Source organism: Embiotoca jacksoni, unplaced genomic scaffold (genome assembly GCF_022577435.1).
Source record: "Embiotoca jacksoni isolate LCO1_2020_lvr unplaced genomic scaffold, fEmbJac1.0.p SCAF_21, whole genome shotgun sequence".
NCBI lineage: Eukaryota > Metazoa > Chordata > Actinopteri > Embiotocidae > Embiotoca > Embiotoca jacksoni.
The window spans coordinates 7,848,730-7,873,214 of record NW_027185352.1 but is presented as its reverse complement, the minus strand read 5'-3'; the positions used below and the strand labels follow the sequence as shown (position 1 = coordinate 7,873,214).

Below are 24,485 nucleotides of genomic sequence, written 5' to 3'. Positions count from 1 at the left end.
CATGCTCCACCCTCTGGTTTGCATCTTTGTGGAGAATGAATCATACTCCAGTAAAATAATAACCTCAAAGCTTTGAAGAACCATTTGAAGACCGGAAGTGCGGACGGTCTACTGTTATGGGGGTGCTTTAAGACTGAGAAAGCCAAATATTCCTGACATGAAAAGAAGCTCTTTGGAACATTTTCAGATCACACTGGGATAACATTGGTTATCAGGTCTGAAGAAACTGGTGGAGTTGGTGCCAAATTGAGGGCATACTGTCATTAAAGCAAAAGGGGGGCTCAGAAAATACTGATCTTGTAGATACTAAGATAATTTAAAATAAAAGCAGGCCTGAAGTTAGACAAGCACACGGGAATTCATAAAAAAAAAAATACCCTGAGCAGGTCTGAACTGTATTTGATTGAACTAAGAGGCGGGTCGCTTCCTGTTCAATCCAATTAACCCAGGAAGTGGACATTTAAACTGTAAGAAAATCTCCATCAAACGCTTATTTAATATTCAGTATATAAAGGTATTATTGAGACAGAGTAGCACTCTTATCTCCCTGTAAATGAATTAGAGTTTCAATTTGCATGTTGAGTGAATTTAACTGAAAGTGCCTCAGACCCAGAGCGTCCACAAGAGCTGTGCTGTGCCTGCTGATAACCAGCCTGTCAGTTCTGGATTTGGTAAAAGCTTCATTCACACCTGCGTTAAAAAAAAAACAAAGGCAGGATTTTTGATTGTACAGTATATGTAGATCTGTAAGAAGTGTCTGGCATGGGGAGGAAAAGACTAATATATAAACAGAGATTAATTTTGGAAACATATTTTACTGTTTGCATCCGTTCTGTTTTATTGCTATATTTTTCAGTTCTTTTGAATTGAAGTAAAGATGGACTGTCATATTTTAAATTTTATTAGAAACTTCCATTTGTCAATTTGAATAATGCTATGAATTCAAATCACCTTAGAATATTTCACTTTGAAAATCATCTATCTGAATGCACATGGTTTGGATTCCTCTTTTAGATTGCAAGTTGGAAAATGTCAAAGGTATTTTTTAATTGCAGTTTTGTAATGGTTCACAAACTCAGATACAAAGAAGATAATATTCACTTATATAGCGCTTTATCACTGTAGCAGTCTCAAGGTGGTTTACAGTTTGTCCGAAATTCATCCATCGTGACACACCAATGGCAGGAGCAACACGGGGTTCAGTGTCTTGCTCAAGGACACTTCAGCATGCAGACGTGAGGACTCGGGGATCAAACCACCAACCTCATGATTAGTGGGAAACCCGCTCTACCATCTGAGGCTCAGTCACCCCATAAAGTTGTGTCAGATATTCAACAGGCTGCATTCAAGTTTCTCTAATTCAGTCAGGTACAAAAAGTTTAAATTGATGATATGTACACACCCAAATACCCGACTACATAAGATAATTAGCTTATCTGTACTTACTTGTATATTAAAGAACACGCTTACAAATATTTTCAGCCAGGTCAACCAGACCTAGTGGAAATGTCAAACAATTATCAGAAATCAAAAATCATTACGGCCTATCTTTGCTTCCATAAAGGAGAAAAAGAAAAGACATGTATTTTGACCATGCAGTGCGGATTAAATGCAGCACATTGCGCTGCGGGCTGGACTCAGATGTGTGGCAGCAGGTGAATTTTCATCACCTTGGGGTGACGCAGATCTCAACCCTGCACTGCTGCTCCGACAGATGTGATCAGACTTGGAAAAAACAAAACACGCACTTTGTTTGCTATTTGAACACAGCGAGGCTCAGCGAGTCGTCGGAGGAAAGTCAGACCTCATGTTTTTTTGTCCCTGGTTTCACAAAAAGGTGAAGCATGAACTCACATTTCTGTAATCTGTATCTTTATCTCCTTTAACAAAATACATTTTCAATCCAAGGAAAGCAACAAGGAAGAAAAGACAACTAGGCAGTGCCACATATGATTGTACAGTTAACTGTGTGAGATAGAAGAACAGTGAGATAATTAGTGTGTTTGTGCAAGACAGAGATTTAAAAAGAGACAAATAGAGAAATAGAGTCAGAAAAACACATGGGAGGTGGAGCGAGAGAAGATAAAGAGAGAAACTGAGTGTGGAATACAAAGAAGGGCCTGTGAGTGTGTGAGTGTGTGTGTGTGTGAGTGTGTGTGTGTGTGAGTGTGTGAGTGTGTGTGTGTGTGTGTGTGTGTGTGTGTGTGTGTGTGTGTGTGTGTGTGTGTGTGCGTGTGCGTGTGTGTGCGCGCATGTACACCAGGTGTGTATCTGCCATCCCCAAGGTCCTTCTAGCTGTCTTCTCCTATTGATTAGTTCATATTGATCTGGCCTGGCACATACACACCCTGACACACAAGCGCACACACACACACACACACACACACATCTACGCACAAACAGCATGGTTCACTTGATTTAGCCAGGCTTTGACACAAGGGACATGAGGGTACATTGTTAAAACACATGCAAGCATGCACGCACGCACGCGCACACGCACGCACACACACACACACACACACACACACACACACACACACACACACACACACACACACACATTCCCTCTATCATTTGGCCTCTTAAAAGGACAACCATCTTCTCTCTGACACACACACATACGCACACACTTGTCAAACAACAAACACTCACTCTGCCTGTTTGCTTATGTGCATTGGTTGTCTGGCAAACAGGCCGGAGAAACAATGAGCATGTATGAGACAGACTGTCAGTGAAAAACTCAAGGTCTTGTGCAAACCTGATAAATCTCATCATCTGTTTTTTCTAGAAAATGTTTGATTCTCCTTCAAGAGCAATATGGATCACTATATGTTTTGGATGTTACACAGATTAGTTGGTAGCCCGGGTGACGTACGATCATGTGACTTATTGTATTTCAAAGGGGCTCGTCACTGAGGCAAACCCACATGGAATTATCACCATAACATTCAGCTGAATAGAAAAGTTCAGTGAAACCAAGCGTGCACAACCTGCTAATTAGCAGGCAGACAAAATTAGTGGCTTACTTGTGATTACAGCGTTAAGAATAACAGCAAAAACAAGAGCTACAAGACAAATGAATATTGAACTTCAACATTCATCAAGTGACTAGAAACAGGACTCCAAATAACACTAATGCTGCTCTGTTGATATGGCAACTGTTTGCAGACAAGTCAGCCATAACTTAACGTCAGTATTATATTGGCTGCTTTTTTTTTATGCTGGGATGACCACAACATCAGTTCCTGATGGTTTAATGTATTTATTCAGTATTTTCATGATGAGGTTTTTAATGTTGCTGTAACCTCGACAGGAATGTTGAGGGAATTGTTTTCAAAGTTGGTACAAACATTCACTGGGATACAACGATAAAACTGTTTAAATGTTTTGGGTCAAAGGCAACCAGCCATAAATCAAAAATTCGTACGCTAATTATGCAAAATGTGTAATTGGATAAAATGGTGAAGTGATGGCATTTTGAATTCAGACAGTCAAAGGTCATCAGAAACAGCTTTGTTGAGACAGACATGGATGTAAACTGCAGATGACTGGTTGGCGGAGGTGTACAATTACAAGGTGGCGGTTGTCATGGTATTCTGACACCGCGTTGGGTCGCAAAACAGTTTCATCATGAAACAAATCGCTGTGAAATATCGTGAACTGCCGCAGCAGCGGCCTAAAGGCAGCACCTGAAGTAGCACCTTTGTGGCTGGAGGGTCAACGATGCAGTTCCCTAAACTGGCTGGGAAAGTACGGGTGAGGTGAATTCGTAATGGTCTCCCCCATCTCCAGTAAAAGCAGAAAAAAAAACATGCAGTCAAGTCAAGGTGTCCTTGAGCAAAAACATCTCCCCTCCAAATGCTCCTGAGCGGTTTAGTGGCAGCTGCAGAGGAGTGTGTTCGTTCAGAGCCGATCCCAGTGTGATTGTGCGGAGGTGTGTGAAGGTGAAGGAGGTTGAGGCTGATAAAGAGCATGTATGTTTGTTCTGTCTACATTTATGACGAAGGGAGGAAGAGGAAATAATGTGTAAAAGGTGAAAATGCGATAAAAAAAACAAAAAACAAGCAGGACACATGCACTGCTTGTCAGCACCCTCTAATGAGGAGCTTCTACTTGTCGTGACCAGAATGATGCATGATGGGACCTGGTGGCAGGCGCCCTGTCATATATCAATATGTAGAGTCACACTGATATACACCACACACAGATACAGTCTCACATCTTTTCTTTTTTTTTTATCCTTTATCCAGGCTCTGCTAGACTTCCCCCCCCCTTTGTCTCTGAATCAGAAGAAACGTCACTGCCTGTCTGTGCTTTTAGTCTTTTGTGTGCATGTAGACCCACACACACAAATACAGTACGTGCACAGATACACAAACACCTGCATCCACAGAGACACACACACACACACAGGCTGCCTTCTGCTGCGGTGATGGCTCCGAGCTGTCAAAACATCCTTGCTTTCTTTTCCTCTCTCACCAAAGCAGCTTGACTGAGCTTGCCTGTGCAGGTTCACAGACTGCTGTCTATCCACCCTCATTCTTTCTCTCCTCCTCCTCCCTTTTCACTCTCTCCTCTATGTGTGTGTCTGAGCATCTTGTTTTGTCTTTTTCTAGCTGTTTCAGCTTTTGACTACAGAGAAACATACATACAAAAAAAAAATAAAAAAAATACTTTGCCTTTGGTCTACTGTATCATTCAAATGCACGAGTGAAACTTAATGAATAGCTGTTTATGATGGCTCTGAACCCGACAAGATCTTCACACAGCTCATGTCAACACTGAGAGATAAATAAAATAAAATAAATGTTGTTTACAGGAGTTTGAGTAATTTTCTGTCCATATTGTAGAGTTTAAATAATATAAAAACAGGTCAATCTCATTTTGCTGCACAGACAAAATAACACAACCTGGTCTTGAGTCTCAGACCCTTCTTGCCCTTCTGACTTTAGTCCCTGATGTACAACTTCATAATGGTTCCAGGTGTGGACAACAGCGTGGACAGTGGATGAGCTCTGGGTGCTCTTTGTGACCAGGTGTCCCACTTTATGTGTTACTGCACAGCATTTTTAGCCCTTGTCTCATGTCCCACATATTGAGATAATGTCCCACATTTTGATAGGTTCGAGTTTTCAAAAGTCAACACTGCAGGGCAGATGGAAATCTGGAAATGCAGTTATAACAAAGAAGCCCAAAGATGACGCGAGACAGACAAAGAAACAGGAGCTGAAATAACCCTGTGCAACACTCTCAATCATACAGTCAGCACCACGTAAGACAATTTACTGTCAAACTTTAGCTCCCTTTTATGCTCACTGTAATTACTTAGTGTTGGAGCAGAGGGCTGAGAGGACACATGGCTGGTCAGAGCTGGAGAAAAGGATTTAAGGATCTAAATCGGAAACAAGGACTTTTATTGTTGATCACTATTGTAATTCTTTTGAATTCATAAAACCTTATTCTCCTCTGGGAAGTTTTAAGTTGGGTCTTCGACAAAGAAAATAAAGCTGTTTTTGCATGTTTTTTTAGATATACTGCACTGTCTCACCTCATCCTGCCTCATGGAATTACAATAACTATAATCTTTGCTCCACATTTAGTTTGTTGGAATCTGATCACGCTAACTACACCGGGTATCTGCCTCTGCAGACATGTTCACCTGTGTGCAGACAGCCCGTACGTCCACCTGGTCATTAGTTGTATTTTTTTCAGCAGATCCTTTACAGAAAGTTTTTGCAAGTATTATTCGAGTTTGAAAATCCTGTTTAGATGTGTATTCACATCAGTGTTTTCATTTTATTTCTGCAAACCTGTTTACTGAGATCATGAATCTGCCGCGTTCCTGGTCTCCACCATGATTGTACTAACAATTAGTTGTTTTTATTAAAGTATTTTATTGTTTCAAGTATCAAATACTGATTTGAGTGCAGTTTATGAATGCTACCAGTTTATTCTAATCCTGTTTTGTCAAATGAAAAGTCACCTGACAACAAAAGCATGAATGCTGTTTGATGAAAACATGTGCTGTGTGATTGGCTGACAGTCAGAATGAGTCGCCACAGGGGCAGTCGGTTTCTTCACCTCTCTACTTTTCTAGGGTATGAAAAACAACAGCATATTGTGACTCGTAGGTATAATTTGAGAGGAAAAGGTGTGTTTTAAAATTCAGCCACCTTGTTGTGAACAATAGGCAACTGCGGCATCATCACAACCCATTTCACATTACAAGTGTCAAGCCTACAAGGAGTATTGTTAAAGCCTCTCATTCTTATTAAAAAAATAATGTGGGACCCAAAATATACATCACATCCAGGTCATAACACAGCCATGGCCTCTAATCTACAGCTAGCACAGAGCATTTGGGGGAATTCATCCCACAATGAAACGTTTAAGAGTCATTTACCCTCTAAAACATAGATTCCGATATAAAATATATGCCTATCCTCTCTCCTGCTCTGATTCACGTCTCTTTCTTTTTCTCACTCTATCCTACAATCACATACAAACACACACACACACACACACACACACACACACACACACACACACACACACACACACACACACAGGAGTGCTGTGTGTTTGGCCTGCAGGGTGTGCACAGCAGGGAGGAATCAACCGTATGGCAGACATGAGGATGGAGCCAAATCTGGCTTGTACACATGGTGTGTGGCCGTGTTGCCCTGTGTGTGTGTGTGTGTGTGTGTATGTGTGTGTGTGTGTGTGTGTGTGTGTGTGTGTGTGTGTGTGTGTGTGTGTGTGTGCGTGCTTAGCTGAAGGCAGCCTGCACTTAAATATATATCAGGGGCAGCGGTTGCCTAAAGGTGAAAGCTGTGTGGTTTTCACTGGAAGGCTGCCGAACGAATGAATGAAAACCACTCTCCAGTCCCTTGCCAACTCCTGTCACTGTGCCCTTGAGCAAGGCACTTAAGATGGTACTGTTGCATAAGAGCATCGATGTGAATAGAGAAGCAATAATAATAGGAGGACAAATCCTCCTCTGTTTATCACTGCTTATAATATACATGATTTATTATCCTTCTGCAATTTACTCACAAAAGCAAAAATTTGGATGTGGGAAAATGGCAAAAACTACATGGGGCAAGAGGTGAATTATTTAGAGGTGAAATCAAAACTGAGAGCCCTTATATGTTAATAATCTCACAGTTAACAGGAGAGCCATGAGTGTGCACAGCAATGAAGAATAGGAGAGTTAAAGTGAAACAGGAAATTGTTCTTTAAACTGTAAAAAGTTTGGGTAATAATTACCTTTCTACCAAATATGACTGTTAAAGTTTGTAAAATATGAAACTTAGATGCACATTAAAATAAAACAGAAACACACTTTAACTTTTGAATTAATACATTTCACAACAAAGCTGTGTTTAAAAAAAAAAAGATTCCATACTAACTGTATGCAAACCTGTGTGAGAAAACCATGTGACTCTTCTCATAAGCACAAATATCATTATAATTGTGACTTTAATAAATATTAAAGGTTAAAAAAAATAGTGGCATTAGTCTGCATAAATACTAATATCATATAAACTGTCGATGTTGTCCGGCTCCATGTATTGTGGATGTGTAACGTGTCAACACAGCTCTCATAAAGCATGGGAAAAGCGTGTCCTTCTGCATGCGTGTCCATGTCCGTGTCAATATGTGCTGCCTGCAGAAAAAAATATGCTTGTAATTCAATTGTATGTGCATGAGCGTGTGTGTTGTCTACTGTGTTTGCTGCCAGCATGGAGATGCACGTTGAGCGCATGTGTGTGAGGGCGTCTTGGCTCGTTGTGGTTTTGTCAGCGCATGAAAAATCATTTATTCATGTTCCACTCACTTTGTGTTTGTGTGTGTTTGTGTGAGTGTGTATGTGTGTGTGTGTGTGTGTGTTGCAGAGTCATTTATGTCTTGCATGCATGCTCTAATAGACACTCTTTGCTTACATGTGTAGCTGAAGGCTAGACTATCATGTCTGTATTTATAAATACAAAGTGGTCTGTTAATGCTCTTCTTTTTCTTTTTATACCTTTCAAGCGCTCTTTCTCACTCTCAAGCCTTTCTTTTTTTTTTTTTACCCGTCTTTTCTTTGACTCCCCTAAATAGCTATCAAAACCTTGTGTGTGTGTGTGTGTGTGCGTCTGTGTGTGGCTTTAAAAAAATGCATATATTCTATAAGAGGGAGGAGGAAACAGAGCGTGGTGAAAAGAAAAATGCCGCCTGTGTGTGTTGTGTCAGTTGACTTGACATCTGATCTTGCTGAGTGTGGTAAAGAAGAAAGTGCTGAAAGTACTCTGTGTGGGGGGATCCTGCCTCTGTGTGTGTGTGTGTGTGTGTGTGTGTGTGTGTGTGTGTGTGTGTGTGTGTGTATGTGTGTGTGTGTGTGTGTGTGCGTGTGTGTGTGAGTAAAAGTGTGTGCTTTGTGGCCTGTATGTGTCCTCGTTTCTGTGTGGGTGGTGAGAGGAGGGAGTAAGGGAATAGGGTGTGTGCAAGTGCATTTAGTTTTAAGCGTCAGCATGCCTTCGTGTATGTGTGTGGCAAGAGGGAGGAAAAGAGGAGGGGAAGGAGTGAGCCAGTGGAAGAGAAGCTGAGTGATAGATGGATGGATGGCTGTGTGTGTGTGTGTGTGTGTGTGTGTGTGTGTGTGTGTGTGTGTGTGTGTGTGTGTGTGTGTGTGTGTGTGTTGGGGTAGAAGGGAGGGGTAATGGGGGAAAGAAGAGCGGTGGAGAGGAGGGAGAGAAAATGCTGAAGAGAAAGTGATGGGAAAGAAAGATAAGATGGAAGGATGTCATAAAAGAAAGACAGTTTGAAGTCAGAGCCTGTTCCTCTCCTTCTCTTCCTTTTTTATTCCAATTTATGTTTCAGACTTCTTCACTATGAATGTTATATGAACTGCGAATGTTACGAATCAATGTTACATCAAAACTCCTTCCTTCTTTCCTTCCTTCTCTTTCGCACTGTCTTTGTTAAAAAAAAAAAAAAAAAAAAAAAAAAGCTTTCTCTCCAGAGGCTCTCAGACAAATAGACCAGTTTGATCACCCTCATATATACACACACACACACACACACACACACACACACACACACACACACACGCACACGCGCACGCGTGCACACAACATATGACTAAGAGCTTCTAAACTCCATCTACGAGCAGCTGAAGTCCTTTTTTGTTTTACCTCTCTGTTCATTCCCTGTCCGTGTTTCATGTTCTCCTTGTGTGGTTACATCGACGGGGAAGAAGCGTCTCGCTAAAGGAAATCTATTAATATTTTATTCCATTACTTCTGAAAATGGAGGATCGACAAGCAAAGAAGAAGTCAAGGCGAGACGAACTTGGCTGCAACAACCGAGAACAACAGATCTGGTGGCCAGAAGCAAAGCTGGGAAACGGAGCGGTAACAAAACTGACTTTAATTTGTGTGAAGGTAAAATTCTTGGTCCAATAAAAAAAAAAGGTTTGATCAGGGACACAAGTGTAGACGGTCGAGGCACACAGGGGTCAAGGCGAGCAATGGGTCAATGAAAACAGATACAGGCAGGGCAAGACACAAAAGCTCTTTTCCTCCCCAGCAAACTTTCCTTCATTTCGGATTGCTGGAACAAGTTTTTACTTTGGTTCCTGTGTCGTAGTGTCTACCTCCTAAAAGGTCGCAGCTCCCGGATAAGTTGCAAATAGCTGGGATGGAGTTTGGTGGCCAAAACTCTACCGAGTAGTCAAAAATAAGACTGATAAAACTTGAATACAGGGTGCCTTCAGATGGTAAGTAAAAGCCTTACACATTGGAATGGGGATTTCTTGTAAAGAAAATTACATGAAAGCTACGTTTTGTGGCTGACTTCATGTCTTTAGGGGAGCAAAATCAGACTTTATTTCCCAATGTTTTTCCAATGTATTTCTGTACTAAAGCAGATTTTTTTTTTTCTACTTTAGAACAAACACTGACTTTCGTGAATTTTAAACTTGCTCCCTACCTCTGCATGTACACATTGTCCGGTAAATTACAAAGAAACACACAACATATCTCAAACAAAGCGGTTCCTTAATTTGAATTGGAAAAAAAAAAAAAAAAAATGACGTAACGGTGCTGTGCTCTGTTCGTATGCAACAGAAGCAGTGTCTGAACTTCTTGATCCACCCTCGTAAATGTTTGTTTAAAAGCAGCAATAGACTAATTCTGTTCATGAATATCAGTTCTGATTGGCTGGGTGACACCGGAAACCACAAGTAGAGACGACATTTCTACCGCGTGGACGAGGGTTTTGATAGATGTTGTGTTTTAAGAACATCTTCATTCCCTCTTTTCTTTCCTCCTACTGAAAAACGAGACATAATGGAGGGGAAAATAGTCACGACAGAAAGAAAACAAAGAGTTCAGGAGTGTTAGAGGGATGAAAGTTTGTTACTACCTCTACCGAACATCCCTTAGTCTGGGTTACTATGGAGCTGACACAGGACTTCAATTAAAGCTAAGACTCAATGGCCGCGCACACACACACACACACACACACACACACACACACACACACACACACACACACACACACACACACACACACACTCAGTGCAGACAGACCTATTGATTTTTGTGGTAACACTGTCCTGTCACCACATACAGAGCTACTCTATCCCCCCCCCCCCCCCCCACAGTGACCTCCGCTCCCCCTCCCCCCTCATACATGTGTATGTGACACTTTTCACCTCCCCCTCACCTCTCCCTCCAGTCCTACCATCTCTTGTTACTATCTCTTCTCCTCTCTCTAATCGTGGTGCATATATCTCCTTCCTTTTGTCTCTCGCTCCTTTCAGCTCCGTCTTCCTCCCGCCTCTTCCCTCCTCCTCCTCCTTTTTCCTCCCTGTCTTGCCTCCATCCATCGTCTTTTCTCCTGATCAGAAGGAGCTGAAGGAGGTAAAAGATGTGGGCTGCTGTTTTTGACGTTACTGCACATGTAACACAAGCGCAAGCACACACACACACACACACACACACACACACACACACACACACACACATGAAACAAATGGCTACATACACACATAAAACAGGACAAATACGAAAGTGTCTCCGCGATCCCCCAGAGAGCGAGGAAGAGGAAGAAACAGAGAATTCCTGCTGTGTTCAGAGGCTTCAGCAAATTCTGCTACACAGTGATGCCAAGCATGAACAGAGAGGAACAAGAGGGAAATACAGATATGAAGAGGTACAAAGAGTGAAAGAAAGGCTCAGAGAAACATCCACATGCTTCATTTTATTACATTATAGATAACGTCTGCTGCCTTTGGACAGAAAATGTGATACATTTATTTCAGTAGTGAAGGTTTTACCTCAGAATGAGCCTGAAAAATGGCGATTACATGACAACAGGTTTTTCTACCATGGTTTGTATATAAACTATTAATTGTTAAATTGTTAAATTTTGGCAAATTATGAGCTAACAACCAACAGTGACGTCACCCGTTGGTTTGGGAACTGCAGTTCTGAAGTATTAAGTTCGGTTTTCAGCCGTTGTCATCTGGATATTTAGGAGCCAGAAGTGACCATATTTGGACGAGCTGGAGAGCAGCGAGCGGTTGATCTGACTCGATCTGATTGGGAACCTGCTCACCTATAGCGGAAACCTGACTGCCCCACAGGCCTGTCAATCAAACAAACACACCTCCAAACATACCGCTTTTTGAGGCCTAATATCTAATTAATGATGGAATTATTTTCAGATGGATCGCCAGAAAACTAATAGGAACGAGTGACTTTATTGAATGACACCAAAATGCCTTGTGGAAAAAAATGTATGGACTTTGTATTTCATGAGAGAAGTTGAATGGGAGTCTATGGAGCCTTTTTAGAGCCAAGTGGCCCTTGGTGGTATTGCAGTTTAAGACACTTTTCAAACCCAGAAGCTTGATTTTTATATCCAGTCTATGACTCAGACACACACACACACACACACACACACACACACACACACACACACACACACACACACACACACACACACACACACACACACACACACACACACGATCTCAGAGACTTCACCCTAACTTTGCTTAAACATAACCCTTACCTAAATCTTAAAACAAGTTTTCATCCTAAAACAAAATTATCTACATTAGGAGGACTTGTTTTTTTTACCCACAAAATGGAGACGGGTGAACTGTGTAAACAGATTCATGACACACACACACACACACACACACACACACACACACACACACACACACACACACACACAGTAGTCAGATATTAACTCAAAGCTTAACCTCATTCACACTACAGCTTCATTTTAAGGAACTGTACAGTTTTTCAGTTTTATAAAGGGATTCAGTTTCACACATTGGTCGTCATTAAAAAAAAACAAAAAAACATAAAAATAACGTCATGCAACACTGGCCCGTTTTCCTGTTTTTTGATCAGTGCTGCTAAATTAAAGCCTTAAAGACTGATAGATTTGGTGTGGATAACTGGCAAAGTCAACACTGTGGATGTAAGCACAAGCAAGCATAAATATAGCATTCAGTAAAAAAAAAAAAACCTGGCCTCTTCTTCTCGCTGGGTTTCACTTTTCTGTGGATTTATGATGTAAGGGAACGACTCGAGAGTCGAAGAGAAAAATAAAAAGATCAGTCATATCAATATCTGCAACAGATCTGAGTGCCTGGTGAAAAAGTCACTTAGCACATCTGGATCTGTGGAGCGCCTGCAGAGGAGGAGTGAAAGGGAAGGAGGGGAGGGAGGGAATAAATTAGAGGAGTGTTTTGCAGTGCCTCCTGTCTCCAGGATCCTCCACCCTCCCACCTCCTCCTCCACTTTTCTCTCTCCAGCCAGAGGAAAACTCCTCCATTCTCTGCATTCCTCTCACATTCCTGCTCTGGGTTTACCTTCTCCACCTCTCGCTCTGCATCAACATCTCCTCCTCCTCCTCCTCTCTCGCCCATGGCTGTCTGTCTTCCCCCTCTATCCCTTCCTCTCTTCCTGTTCTCTCATGGGGTCTCTCTCTTACATTCTCTCTCTCCCCAGGTCACCCCTGCCCCTCTCCCTCCCCCGTCCCCTCTTCCCTCTCTCTCTTTCCCAGCATGCTCCAGTAGGCCGGTGGAGGCAGGGGGCTCGCCTGAACCCTCCACCCCCAGCAGGGGCCCTCCAGCTCAGCCTGGCTGGCTGGCAGGCACCCTGGCACACCTCCACCACACACACACAAACAGCTTTTTTTTTTTTCCCTTATCGGCTCTGTCTTCTTTTCTCTGCCTCTCCTGCTTTCAGTCGTTTTTTTCTCTTCTTTTTTTTTGTATCACTTTTACTTGGTTCCTTTTTTTTCTACTATTGTCAGAATCTAAATTTAGTGGTGTGTGATGTGCGTCTCTGCTGGTCCTCTTGGTCATTCAGAGCTGGATGACACATCTATTGTAAAAACTGTCCTCATAATTTATTTACTATCTTGGCTAAACTACAATTATTCCAGATATGATGATAGAAGTTGGTATCTGTACAGTACAGTGTAATATTAATAGAAAAACCCCATGCTGATTTTTTTTTTTTCCCTTTTTAATCATTCTAACTTAGAAAACCCAAAAAGCAAGAAGCATCAGATGTTTGAACAAGTTAACAGCCAGGTGAATAAAGAAAAATGTATGCTGTGAATCGGATGCTGTGGCCTTCACAGATTTAATCCCACCTGAAAACACATGGGAGATCTTGGAGTAATGTGTTACACAGCACTCTCTACCACCATCATCAAAAGACCAAATGAGGCAAATATCTTTTGGAAGTGGAGTTCAGAGACTTAGAAAAAAAAATCTATACTTCATCAGAGCTGCATGTCAGGTCAAAAAGCTTTTTGAATCCCCTCCCTTCACCTGTCTGATGTCAGCAACAGCAGGGCAAACCAACATTTCCTCCAAGTCTGTGCAGAGATCGAGCCGTTGTGTGCGTCTGAGCGAGTCAATGCAGCTATATCTGGTAATCTGTATGTCTGCAGTTAAGTGAAACACTACGAACACCTTCCAGTCTGAGAATGTCCTTAATTGTCCACATATTTAACACTTACATCTCCCCCTCATCTATATCTGCTATTCACTCCTGCTTCGAGTGCAGCTGTTCGAAACAACTATAAACACTTTCACCTTCAGACCAGTAAGTACGAAGTTATCTGGACAATTATCACATATATACATTCTTCACATTTATTTATACTATAAATTATGGCCATACTCATGTATATAACAACCCTTGGGTTAATGTTTATACAGTCAGGGTTCTCCTGTAGGGCAAAACATGCATAACATCACATTTTGAAACAGCTTTCATTCACCTCTGGTCAGTTTTCTCTGTTGCTTCAAGGATTATTCATTTTGCTTCTGTGACGGCCCTGGCCACCAGCTCTTCCTTCCTGTTTTGCTCTGTGTTTTCTCTTGTAGGTGATGTCTCCACCCACTTGCAATGCAGTCTGCTTGGCCCTGTCCCTTTGCCTTGCTGACATGGTTTCCAGTGTGGTTGTGGGGCTCCACCTGCCCTTGATTGGTCATCAGGTGCACCAGAGAGGAAGAGAATAAAGCCGGGCTTCCACATGGGGTGCTCTCTCTCCATGGATAGCCAGGCTCCTGGCGGCCTTTTGCGTTTGGTTGATTTGTGGTTTCTTCTGTTTTGCACAGTTTTGGCGTTTTGTGCGTTAAACCTTTAACTAAATCCAGTTTTCTGTGTGGACCTCCCATCCTTTGTTATGGCCTGAATGAGCCAGTCATAACACTTCACACTAAAATGTTGCATACCAATGAGGTATGAGATAATGAGGGAGATGTTGTTTAAAATCCACATAAACGTTTCTAAGATACATGAGTAAGGTAAGCCCTACTTGTTGCATCAACTGAAACTTCATTGCATCTCCACTGTTGACCCTCAATCTCCTATCACCAAAACAACCCTGCGCCCAACGTGGGGCTCGAACCCACGACCCTGAGATTAAGAGTCTCATGCTCTACCGACTGAGCTAGCCGGGCTGTACAAAAAGTCCATATTTAATCGAGCCAACACGTGTAGTGTCAGGGCAAAACTAACCTTGTTCAGATCACAAGATCACAGTATAGACTATTACAACTGAAAGATAATCAGGTTTGACAGGTTGACACGGTCAGTTATTGTCTGTTGAGAAACACAAAATGCTGATTTTCCATTTAAAAAACGGTTTTCTATCTAAGTTGTGAAGCTTCAATGAATTCCACACCAGCCAGTGTTGTTATTCTGTTTTGACCCGAACCTTGACATATAGTAAAGACCATGGAGGTTGTGTTTGAAATCAAGATTGATTTTTGAGATAGAGACTGGTTCCAAGTAGAGCTCAGCCCCTTTATTTGACCACTGCATGTATATTTTTAATATTGCAAAAAGAATTCACTTTTTCCTTTTTCTGCAAAACTGTCAAAAAAAACACATGAAACACTGATGATAGAGCGAGAGAGAGAGAGAGAGAGAGAGAGAGAGAGAGAGAGAGGCCCTCAGTAATTTGGTATTTCCTCTTTAGACAGGGGAGGAAGGGCCAATGCCCTCTTTTTCAGTAAGAAATGAATGCACTCACACACACACAGCTTCACTTTTAATGACCCTTACATCCGGCTTTAGGTGCTGAAGCCTTAGACAGAAGAAAAAAAACAGAGAACAGAGAGAGAGAGAGAGATAGATCGATAGGAGTTGGGCTGTAAATTCACACACAGGTATGCGCTGAAGGTCAGAGGTGAGAGTTCTCAGCCCTGACACACACACACACACACACACACACACACACACACACACACACACACACACACACACACACACACACACGCACGCACGGACACGCACACGGTTATGGGGGTTCAACTTGGGGTTAGACCTTCAGGCTCCACAGCTCAAATAGAGGAAGAGAGACAGAGTGAGAATTCATAAGCAGATGATTTGGGTGATGACTGCAGGATCACAGGACAGAAGGAACAAGAAGAAAGTTTTAGGAACATGGATCATTTCTAGAATTAGAGAAAGAGAATGAAAATTGTGTACTATGTATAACGAGTCCAAGTGAACATTTGGGCCAAATTTCAAGATTTTTCTGTTCTTCAGATATCGCTTTCACGAGAATGGGACAAGGGAAGAACAGATCAAAGACTCAAAAACATAATCCGTCCGGACACGACGGTCACCAGTGCAGAGGCATAAAATAAAACATTTGCAGAACACGAAGAAAGGAAGAATGGACAGAAATATTGCAGAAATCAGTGATCTTTCAATGAAAATTGGTCAAGAACACTTCACGTAGGACCTGCTGACACATTAAATTTGTCAGGAGTGGGATTTGAACCCACGCCTCCATCTGGAGACCAGCAGTCCCTTTGGTGAGGAAGGAGTCAACCCTTGAGCCTGGCGCCTTAGACAGCTCGGCCATCCTGACAAGTGAGAAATGTTCTACACCAAACTCGTCCTCATCTGTTAAGCATGAATACTGTGAGGTTTTAAACTGTCAACAAATGTCAATGTTTGATTCAGGATGAGCTGAAATGAGTCCCTATGTTCAACACTTCCCAAAAAGTCCTGCGCCCAAATGTATTATTTTAACTTAATATGAAATGACCTTTAAAAAAATTAGATCTTAAGACATTTACTTTGTCATTAGAGAAAGAAAATGACAATTCGGGGAAGATGATGATGATGATGGAGGATAATGGGAGAAAGAAAAAAAGAAAAAAAGAAGGAAAGACAGAAAGAAGGAACTGAGCGATAATGACTCCTTTACAACTTAAGCAACAGCTGAAGATGTCACAGTGTCTCCAGACTGTCTCTCTCACACACACACGGCCCTGACCTTGCTGATAGCAGCTGTTGACGTCACTCTGTGCCCCATACACAACTACAAATTCCTCTTCCTATGTACGTACACACACACACATGCACACACGCACATGCATATGCACGCACACACACACACACACACACACACACACACACACACACACACACACACAGGATAAACAGGATTAGACGGACAGCACACAGAAGTCTTGTTAGATAGCCTCTAACCATCCCCTCGTATCACTTACAGTATTAAAGTCCATTCATTCGTCCTCAGTTAGACGAACATACCACAACATGAGCTGATAAAGAAACAGCTTTGCAGAGAAATTAACAAGCTCAAGACGACACTCTGAACCTGATGTACTTTTACTGCTTAATATTTCCTCCCTGCACGCAACCTTTGCCCGTGTGATTATCTGCTCATGTGGATGGTGTCTCAATACGTAATGACAGTGAGACTGGTGAGCCGTCAAACTCTGCCTCTGAATACGTTTTCTCAGTGGTGCCCTTCGGAGGTTACAGATAGGACAATGATAATACGTGACACTTGAGTGTCCGCTGAGAGTTCTGGGAGAGGAGGTGGACATGGTGGAGGAGTACAGGTACCTGGGTGTGTCCATCGACAACAGACTGAACTGGAAGACCAACATCAACGCCGTCTATAAGAAGGGGATGAGTCGACTCTTTTTCTTGAGGAAACTCTGATCCTTCAATGTGTGCAGCGAGATGTTGGAGATGTTCTACCATCTGTTGTGGCCAGTGAACTGTACTTCTAGTAGTCTGCTGGGGGAGCAGCATTGGAGCCGGAGACACCAACAGACTTAACAAACTGGTTAAGAAGGCCGGCTCCATCATCGGCTACAAACTGGACAGTCTGGAAAAGGTGGTGGAGAGGAGGACGCTGAACAAACTATTACCCATGTTGGATAATCCTGACCACCCTCTCCACCACCTGCTGCAGGGACAGAGGAGGACGTTCTCCAAAAGACTCCTCCAGCTCCGCTGTCACAAGGACAGATACAGGAGATCATTCCTGCCCACTGCAATAAGACTGTACAATAACTCACCTCTGGCAAAATCCATCACATAACAATAACACTGTTGACTGTGTTTCTTGGTTGTTTGTATATAATATATATAGATATATACTGTACTGTATATACTGTGCATTTTATATTTTTTACTGCTATTTACTGCTATTTTATTGCTTTTCTATTATCCTATTATTATCTTATTGCTTCTGTATGCTGCTGTAGCGAAAAAATTTCCCCTCTGGGATTAATAAAGTAACTACCTAACCTAACCTAACCTTGAGTACAGCTTATCTTCTGGTTTCTGTTGTTTTTTTGATTGTAAAAGCTACATGTACAGAGGGAAGGCCTGTTTTACACAGAAACAACAGGGAAGTCATGTTTGGTCTCAGAGACAGTAATGTCAGGAGAAGGTTTTGAACCCATGCCTCCCTTTGGAGACAAGAAGTCCCTTTGGTGAGGAAGGAGTTAATGCTTGAGAGTGGTGGCTTACACCTAACAGCCATCCTGACAAGAGGAGAACAAGCTCTTGAAAGTCAGTGTGGACATCACAAGGTGCATGTGATCAAAACACGGTGTGAATGACACAGGCTGCCTGATGTCTTTGGTCACACCGAGAGTCTCTCTACTTTGCATTTGAGTGTCAGTTACAGCAAACTATGGCAGATTGGGTATGATGAAGCACAAACTGTTCAATGTCACTGATAGAAGCTTTACAGTGTATAACAAGAACAATTCTTCAGTCAAAGGTGTCTCTGGGTTTCAAGCTGACATCAAACAGCAGTATTGTATTCAGTTTTACTCCTGAGAGTTTAGGAAGATGAATGTTGTTATATCTGAGTTACTGACCCTCCCCAACTTTGGGTCAAAAATCTCCGCCTGAACCTACAATCTAATAAATTTAATCTTTGACTTGAAGTGAACATTTGTACACAATTTGAAGAAATTCCCTCAAGGTATTCATGAGAGATTACGTTATGAGAATGGGACTGCGGTCGGATGGATCGACAACTCGACAACATAATGCCTTTGCACAGCAGAGACATAATGTAAAACTACTGTGGACCATTGAAGGTCACACCAAGAGGACTGAATGAGTTGTCAACCTTTAGCCCATTTTTAAATTGTGTGAGGAGGAGTGCTTTGAACTCCCATCGGTCAACACCACAGAACACACCGTGGAAGCCCGAACACAATGGTCTTTGTTGGCATTGGCTGCCATCAAATAGGATACTCTACATGGAATAAAATTATACATTTTCCAAGCTGAACACTCATTTTCAGTCCTGATGGTCTATATCTGTCAGATTAAAGGTCTCATGCTCTACCGACTGAGCAAGCCAAGTTACACAACAGGAAAATAATGTCTTATCAAAATAGAAAAGTTTTTACAGTCACACAGCTGGTCTGCTGGGCGTGTCTTTATGAACTGACAATAATTAACAGGCTACAGTAGCATTTACAGGAGAAAGTGCTCTTCAGACAATAAGTCAACATGGATGCACAAATGAATGCAGTTACCGCAAAATGTTGCAGTTTTGACAAGTTGGACGCTACCTGTTTATAGTATGTCAGGTTTTAAAGTGACCTAAATACCAGTGTTTGATTCAGGATGATGAACTTTGCTAGTCAGTTGAATTATGTGTTCTTACACTTCCAAAACTTGTTTCAAAATTATTGCACCCAACTCGGGACTCGCAGCCACTACCCTGAGATGCTCTCTGAGGAAGGAGTCAACCCTTGAGTCTGGCGCCTTAGACCGCTCTGCCATCCTGACAACTGACAAACCTTCAACACCAAACTCGTCCTCATCTGTTAAGTGTGAATACTGTCAGGTTTTGAACTGGAAAGAAATGTCGATGTTTGATTCTGGATGAGCTGAAATGTGTCCCTGTGTTCAACACTTCCTAAAAAAGTCCAGCGCCCAACGTGGGGCTCGAACCCACGACCCTGAGATTAAGAGTCTCATGCTCTACCGACTGAGCTAGCCGGGCTACTAAAATTATTAAAACATAAAATACTATGTACAATTTAAAAACCACTTCTCCACATGTATTATATTAACTTAATATGAAATGACCTTTAAAAAATAAGATTTTAAGATATCCAATTTGTCAGGAGTGGGATTTGAACCCATGCCTCCATTTGAAGACCATTAGTCCCTTTGGTAAGGAAGGAGTCACCCCTTGAGTCTGGCGCCTTAGACCACTCAGCCATCCTGACAAGTGTAATCCCCACTTTATCAAAGTCAGTCTCGTTATGTGCTCTCAAACGTGGTTAATGAAGCTGGCGCTAAAAGAACACAAAGTTGTAGCCACGATAGTAGACAATGAGTCCAAGTGAACATTTGGGCCAAATGTCAAGATTTTTCTGTTCTTCAGATATCGCTTTCACGAAAATGGGACAAGGGAGGAACAGATCAAAGACTCAAAAACATAATCCGTCCGGACACGACGGTCACCAGTGCAGAGGCATAAAATAAAACAATTGCAGAACACGAAGAAAGGAAGAATGGACAGAAATATTGCGGAAATCAGTGATCTTCCAATGAAAATTGGTCAAGAACACTTCACGTAGAACCTGCGGACACATGAAATTTGTCAGGAGTGGGATTTGAACCCACGCCTCCATTTGGAGACCAGAAGCCCCTTTGGTGAGGAAGGAGTCAACCCTTGAGTCTGGCGCCTTAGACCACTCGGCCATCCTGACAGCTGAGAATAGTTTTACACCAAACTCGTCCTCATCTGTTAAGCATGAATTTAAACTGGCAACAACTGACTGCCAGTGAGGAGTTTTTGCAGATGAAGTTTAATCAATAACATCAACGAAATCTAAAGACAAAACAGGGGCAGGACTTAAACCCACACCTGGGGACGAGAAGTCCTCCTTAAGTCTGGTGCCTCAAACCACTCGGCCATCCTGACTACTGAGAAACCAGCTCGGTGAAGCCTGCGTGGATTTAAAACCAGGAGACCATCCATCACATTAAAATATTCTGTGAGGAAATGAAAGTGTTTCCTGTTTTAATTGGTGGCACTGGACACACATCCTCCCACCTGACAGAAGAATGGATGAGCTGCCTGATGAATGGATGGACAGATGGACTTGGTGAACAGACAGAAAGGTGAGGGATGGATGGATGGATGGATGGATGGACGGACAAGGGGCAGAGGGGGAGGAGGGAGGGGGGTGGCGGGTGCTCAGCGTCTTTGATCCTCCCAGCAGAAATAATCAACAAAGCCCTGGAGCCCTAAATATGTGTGTGTGTGTCTGCTTGGTCTGTGTGTGTCTGTGTGTTTGTGTGTGTGTGTGTGTGTGTTTGTGCCTGCGTGCTGTGGGGTTTTCTGGCTGCATGCCAAGACGAGCTCCCACCAGGAGAGAGATCAAAGACTGCGCTCCCTCTCTCGGTTTCTTTCCATCTCTATCTACGTCTCTCGCTCATATTTCTCACACTCTTTCTTCCCTCGTTCCTGCTCTCCGTCCTCAAAAACACTCATTATTTCCTTTTCTCGATTTCTTCCGCATTCTCTCACCTTTTTTTTTTTTTTGGACCTGAGGTGAGAGGAGTGGACGAGAAGAGGAAAGAAAGGAAGAGAGAAGAAGAGAAGAGAAGGGATGGAGCGAGAAAATGAAAACAAGACAAAGACAGAAAAGAGAAATTGCTGGATTGATGTTTCTGAAAATCAATACACACACACACACACACACACACACACACACACACACAACTGTATGTGTTTTTGTTACCTCATTGGGACCTTCTCCGGTATGAACACCTGCCATATTGGGACCAATAGTCCTAATGGGGACTAAACCCTGATCTTAATCAGGCAAACCTCATTTCTGAGGTCCTGGTTCAGGTTCGGGGTAAGTGCGAATTGTTCATAACGAATATAAGTCCGAACAAAGGCAGCTGCGTAAACGTGTGTGTATGCGTGTCATGTTGTGGGGCCATACTTTTGTTTGTTTTGGGAACCTGCCTCCTTTACGGGGACAAAAAGAAAGTCCTAAAAATTTAAAGTAAAAGTATTTTTCACTTTTTGGACGACAGGCTATAGTATAACTTTTTTGGAATATTTTGGACGACATCCAGTATGAATCCAGTATGGACCTTTTTCTGCTGACATGCATGCCGGTTACTTCTCACTGTGAGGCAACTGCTCTAACCACCGTGGCATGTTGTCCGAAATATGATAAAAAAATTTTTTTAAAAAGTCATACTATAGCATTTAAATGTATTAATGGGATTTTGGGGAATAAAGTTTGTGGTAGTTCGGACAGAAATCCAGGAACACACACCCTTTATTTTTCGTTATTGACTTTTGTTTGAGTTTTATATTAGGATTTTGTTTTGTATTATTGTTGACCTTTGGTTTGGTATGTAGATATTTGTAGATGGTGGAGTTATAGGTTGCAGCGAGCCAAAGATTTTGTCATAATGCACACTATCTCCTGGGAAGATAGGTGTTGCAGTGCTTAGCACTGTTGCCTCCCAGCAAGAAGGTTAGGGGTTCAATCCCACCCTTTGTCATCACTTTCAAATAAAATCATACTGTAGCATGTTGTCCAAATTATGAAAAAAAAAAAAAAGCCATACTGTAGCAAAAAGTCACCCAAAACTCATTTTTGGGTCACTTTTTGGCCGCCACGCCACGGGCACACCGATCGACGAAAACAAATTCTTATGATCACTTTTAATTCCAAACATGTCAAGAGTGCACAGAATCAATTTCAAGTCGGTCCGACAAAATTTGTAGGAGGAGTTTGTTAAAGTACAACGTGTGAATCGCCAAAAATGCCGACTAAATTCAAAATGGCGGACTTCCTGTTTGGTTTTTTTTGTACGTCTCGGCGTGATACACGTGTCCGCCGAATTTCGTGCATGTAGGTAAATGTGGCCGCCGAGGCATCTGATTAGGGGGCGCTGGCGAGCCATTTGGCCACGCCCCCTCGCGACTCCTCTAAAATACGAAATTTTTCTCCGGGAGAGACGGGTGTACCAACTTTCAGGAGTTTCTGAGTACGATAAAGCCTCCAAAAATGCAGTTGTTTGCGGAGAAAAATAATCGCTTGAATAACAATAGGGCTTTCGCAACCATCGGTGCTCGGGCTCTAATAAATAGATTACAGTGTCATTCACAAAAGTCACTCCTGATCGGTGTTCTGATGGTCCTTCTCAAAATAATCCCCTCAATAATTAGGCCTCAAAGAGAGGTCTGTTTGGGGGTATGTCTAGTTTGATTGAAACGTCTGGGGTGCAGTTAGGTTGCCTGTACAGGTGGGCGGGGCATAGTTAGGTCGAGGTTAAAGTTAGGGGAGTGGCTATTGTTATGACGTAATGTCCTCTGAAGTGATGGAGACGTGACTCTACGTGTGTGTGTGTTCAAATGTTTTCTCTTTATACTGTACAAAACTTCATTTTTCAAACACAGTTAAATTCGTATGAGGGCTGCAAAGTCCGGCTGACGCGTTCAAAGCAGCAACAAGAATGACTCTCAGTTGGAAAAGGTGTAAAAGTCAGGAGTTTTAAAAGCATTGGCAAAAGCAGACAACGTGTCCGATTAAGAAAGAAGCAGTAAAGCTGTAAAATATCTTATTGAAAATGTATTTTCACATCTCGCACTTAGATGGTAGTTACTGTTACAAAAAAAAAAAAAAAAAAATCACCATAGAAAACATGGCATGTAACAAAATAACACCTTTCCTTTCAGCGCCCTGCCTCTCCTCCACGACGTTCACAGAAAGCTCTCGGATGGTCTCCTGGATGTTGTTCGCTATGAATTGTTATTGATCTGGGAATTGAGGCTCATTTGCACACTGCGCATGTCGTTCTGCATAACAAAAATCGCTAAATGTCTAAAAATGTAAATGTAATTGTGGCGATAATGTTATTTTCCTATTGAGATTGCTGCACGACGTGCAGCAGCGGTTTGTCATTACACCAGATCTCCGAGGATCCTCGGCATCTCCGAGCTAAACTTTCTCTCCTCCTGCATCCCTCTTCCCTTCTCTAACATCCTTTCATGCCGGCAGCAGCCTGCAGAGTATTCTTGTTTTCTCTTAGTAATATGCACACAGGCAACGTAGTCCAAAGCTCAAAATGCCATTCAATCCCTTCCCGACCTCTTTCCTTCTTTCCCTTTTCTGTCCTTTTCTGTTACGTTGTCCCCATCACTCGTCTCCTCTCTCGTCCCATTTTGCCTTTTTAGCTCTGTCGCTCAGCTTATCTCTTTTTTTCCTGCATCTTTTTTTTCCTCTTGTCATCCCCATTTCTCCCTCTTTCCCCTTTCCAACCTCCCGTTTTCCTTCTCTCTGTTTTTCTCGCTGGCGCACACACACACACACGCACACGCACGCGCACGCGCACGCACGCACACACACACACACACACACACACACACACACACACTCTCCAGCAGTAGTCATTCTACTTATAGCCTCGCCATAAATCAAGCTGTCATTCTCCGTCATGCTCGCTGGATCTCACTGGGGCTCATGGCACACACACACACACACACACACACACACACACACACACACACACACACACACACACACACACACACACACACACTGAGCAGGACATAGCAATGTGAGCCCACACATACACAAGCTCAAACTCCGGCACAAGACATACACA

At 42.4% G+C, this 24,485-nt stretch overlaps 1 protein-coding gene and 4 non-coding genes across 5 annotated transcripts in view; all 5 read right to left on the bottom strand.

Annotated features, from left to right (window-relative positions):
* The window catches only part of wnt5b (wingless-type MMTV integration site family, member 5b), an 88,874-nt gene that overhangs the window by 46,266 nt on the left and 18,123 nt on the right, over positions 1–24,485 (bottom strand). The gene's annotated exons all lie outside the window — the stretch shown is intronic.
* trnak-cuu (transfer RNA lysine (anticodon CUU)) lies at positions 14,920–14,992 on the bottom strand. The gene has a single exon. It is a non-coding gene; the product is annotated as a tRNA-Lys (tRNA).
* Positions 19,767–19,839, bottom strand: trnak-cuu (transfer RNA lysine (anticodon CUU)). The gene has a single exon. It is a non-coding gene; the product is annotated as a tRNA-Lys (tRNA).
* trnal-caa (transfer RNA leucine (anticodon CAA)) lies at positions 19,958–20,068 on the bottom strand. Its single transcript has 2 exons — positions 20,031–20,068; positions 19,958–19,995 (listed from the first exon to the last, which is right to left on the bottom strand). It is a non-coding gene; the product is annotated as a tRNA-Leu (tRNA).
* trnal-caa (transfer RNA leucine (anticodon CAA)) lies at positions 20,444–20,554 on the bottom strand. The gene is made up of 2 exons: positions 20,517–20,554; positions 20,444–20,489 (listed from the first exon to the last, which is right to left on the bottom strand). It is a non-coding gene; the product is annotated as a tRNA-Leu (tRNA).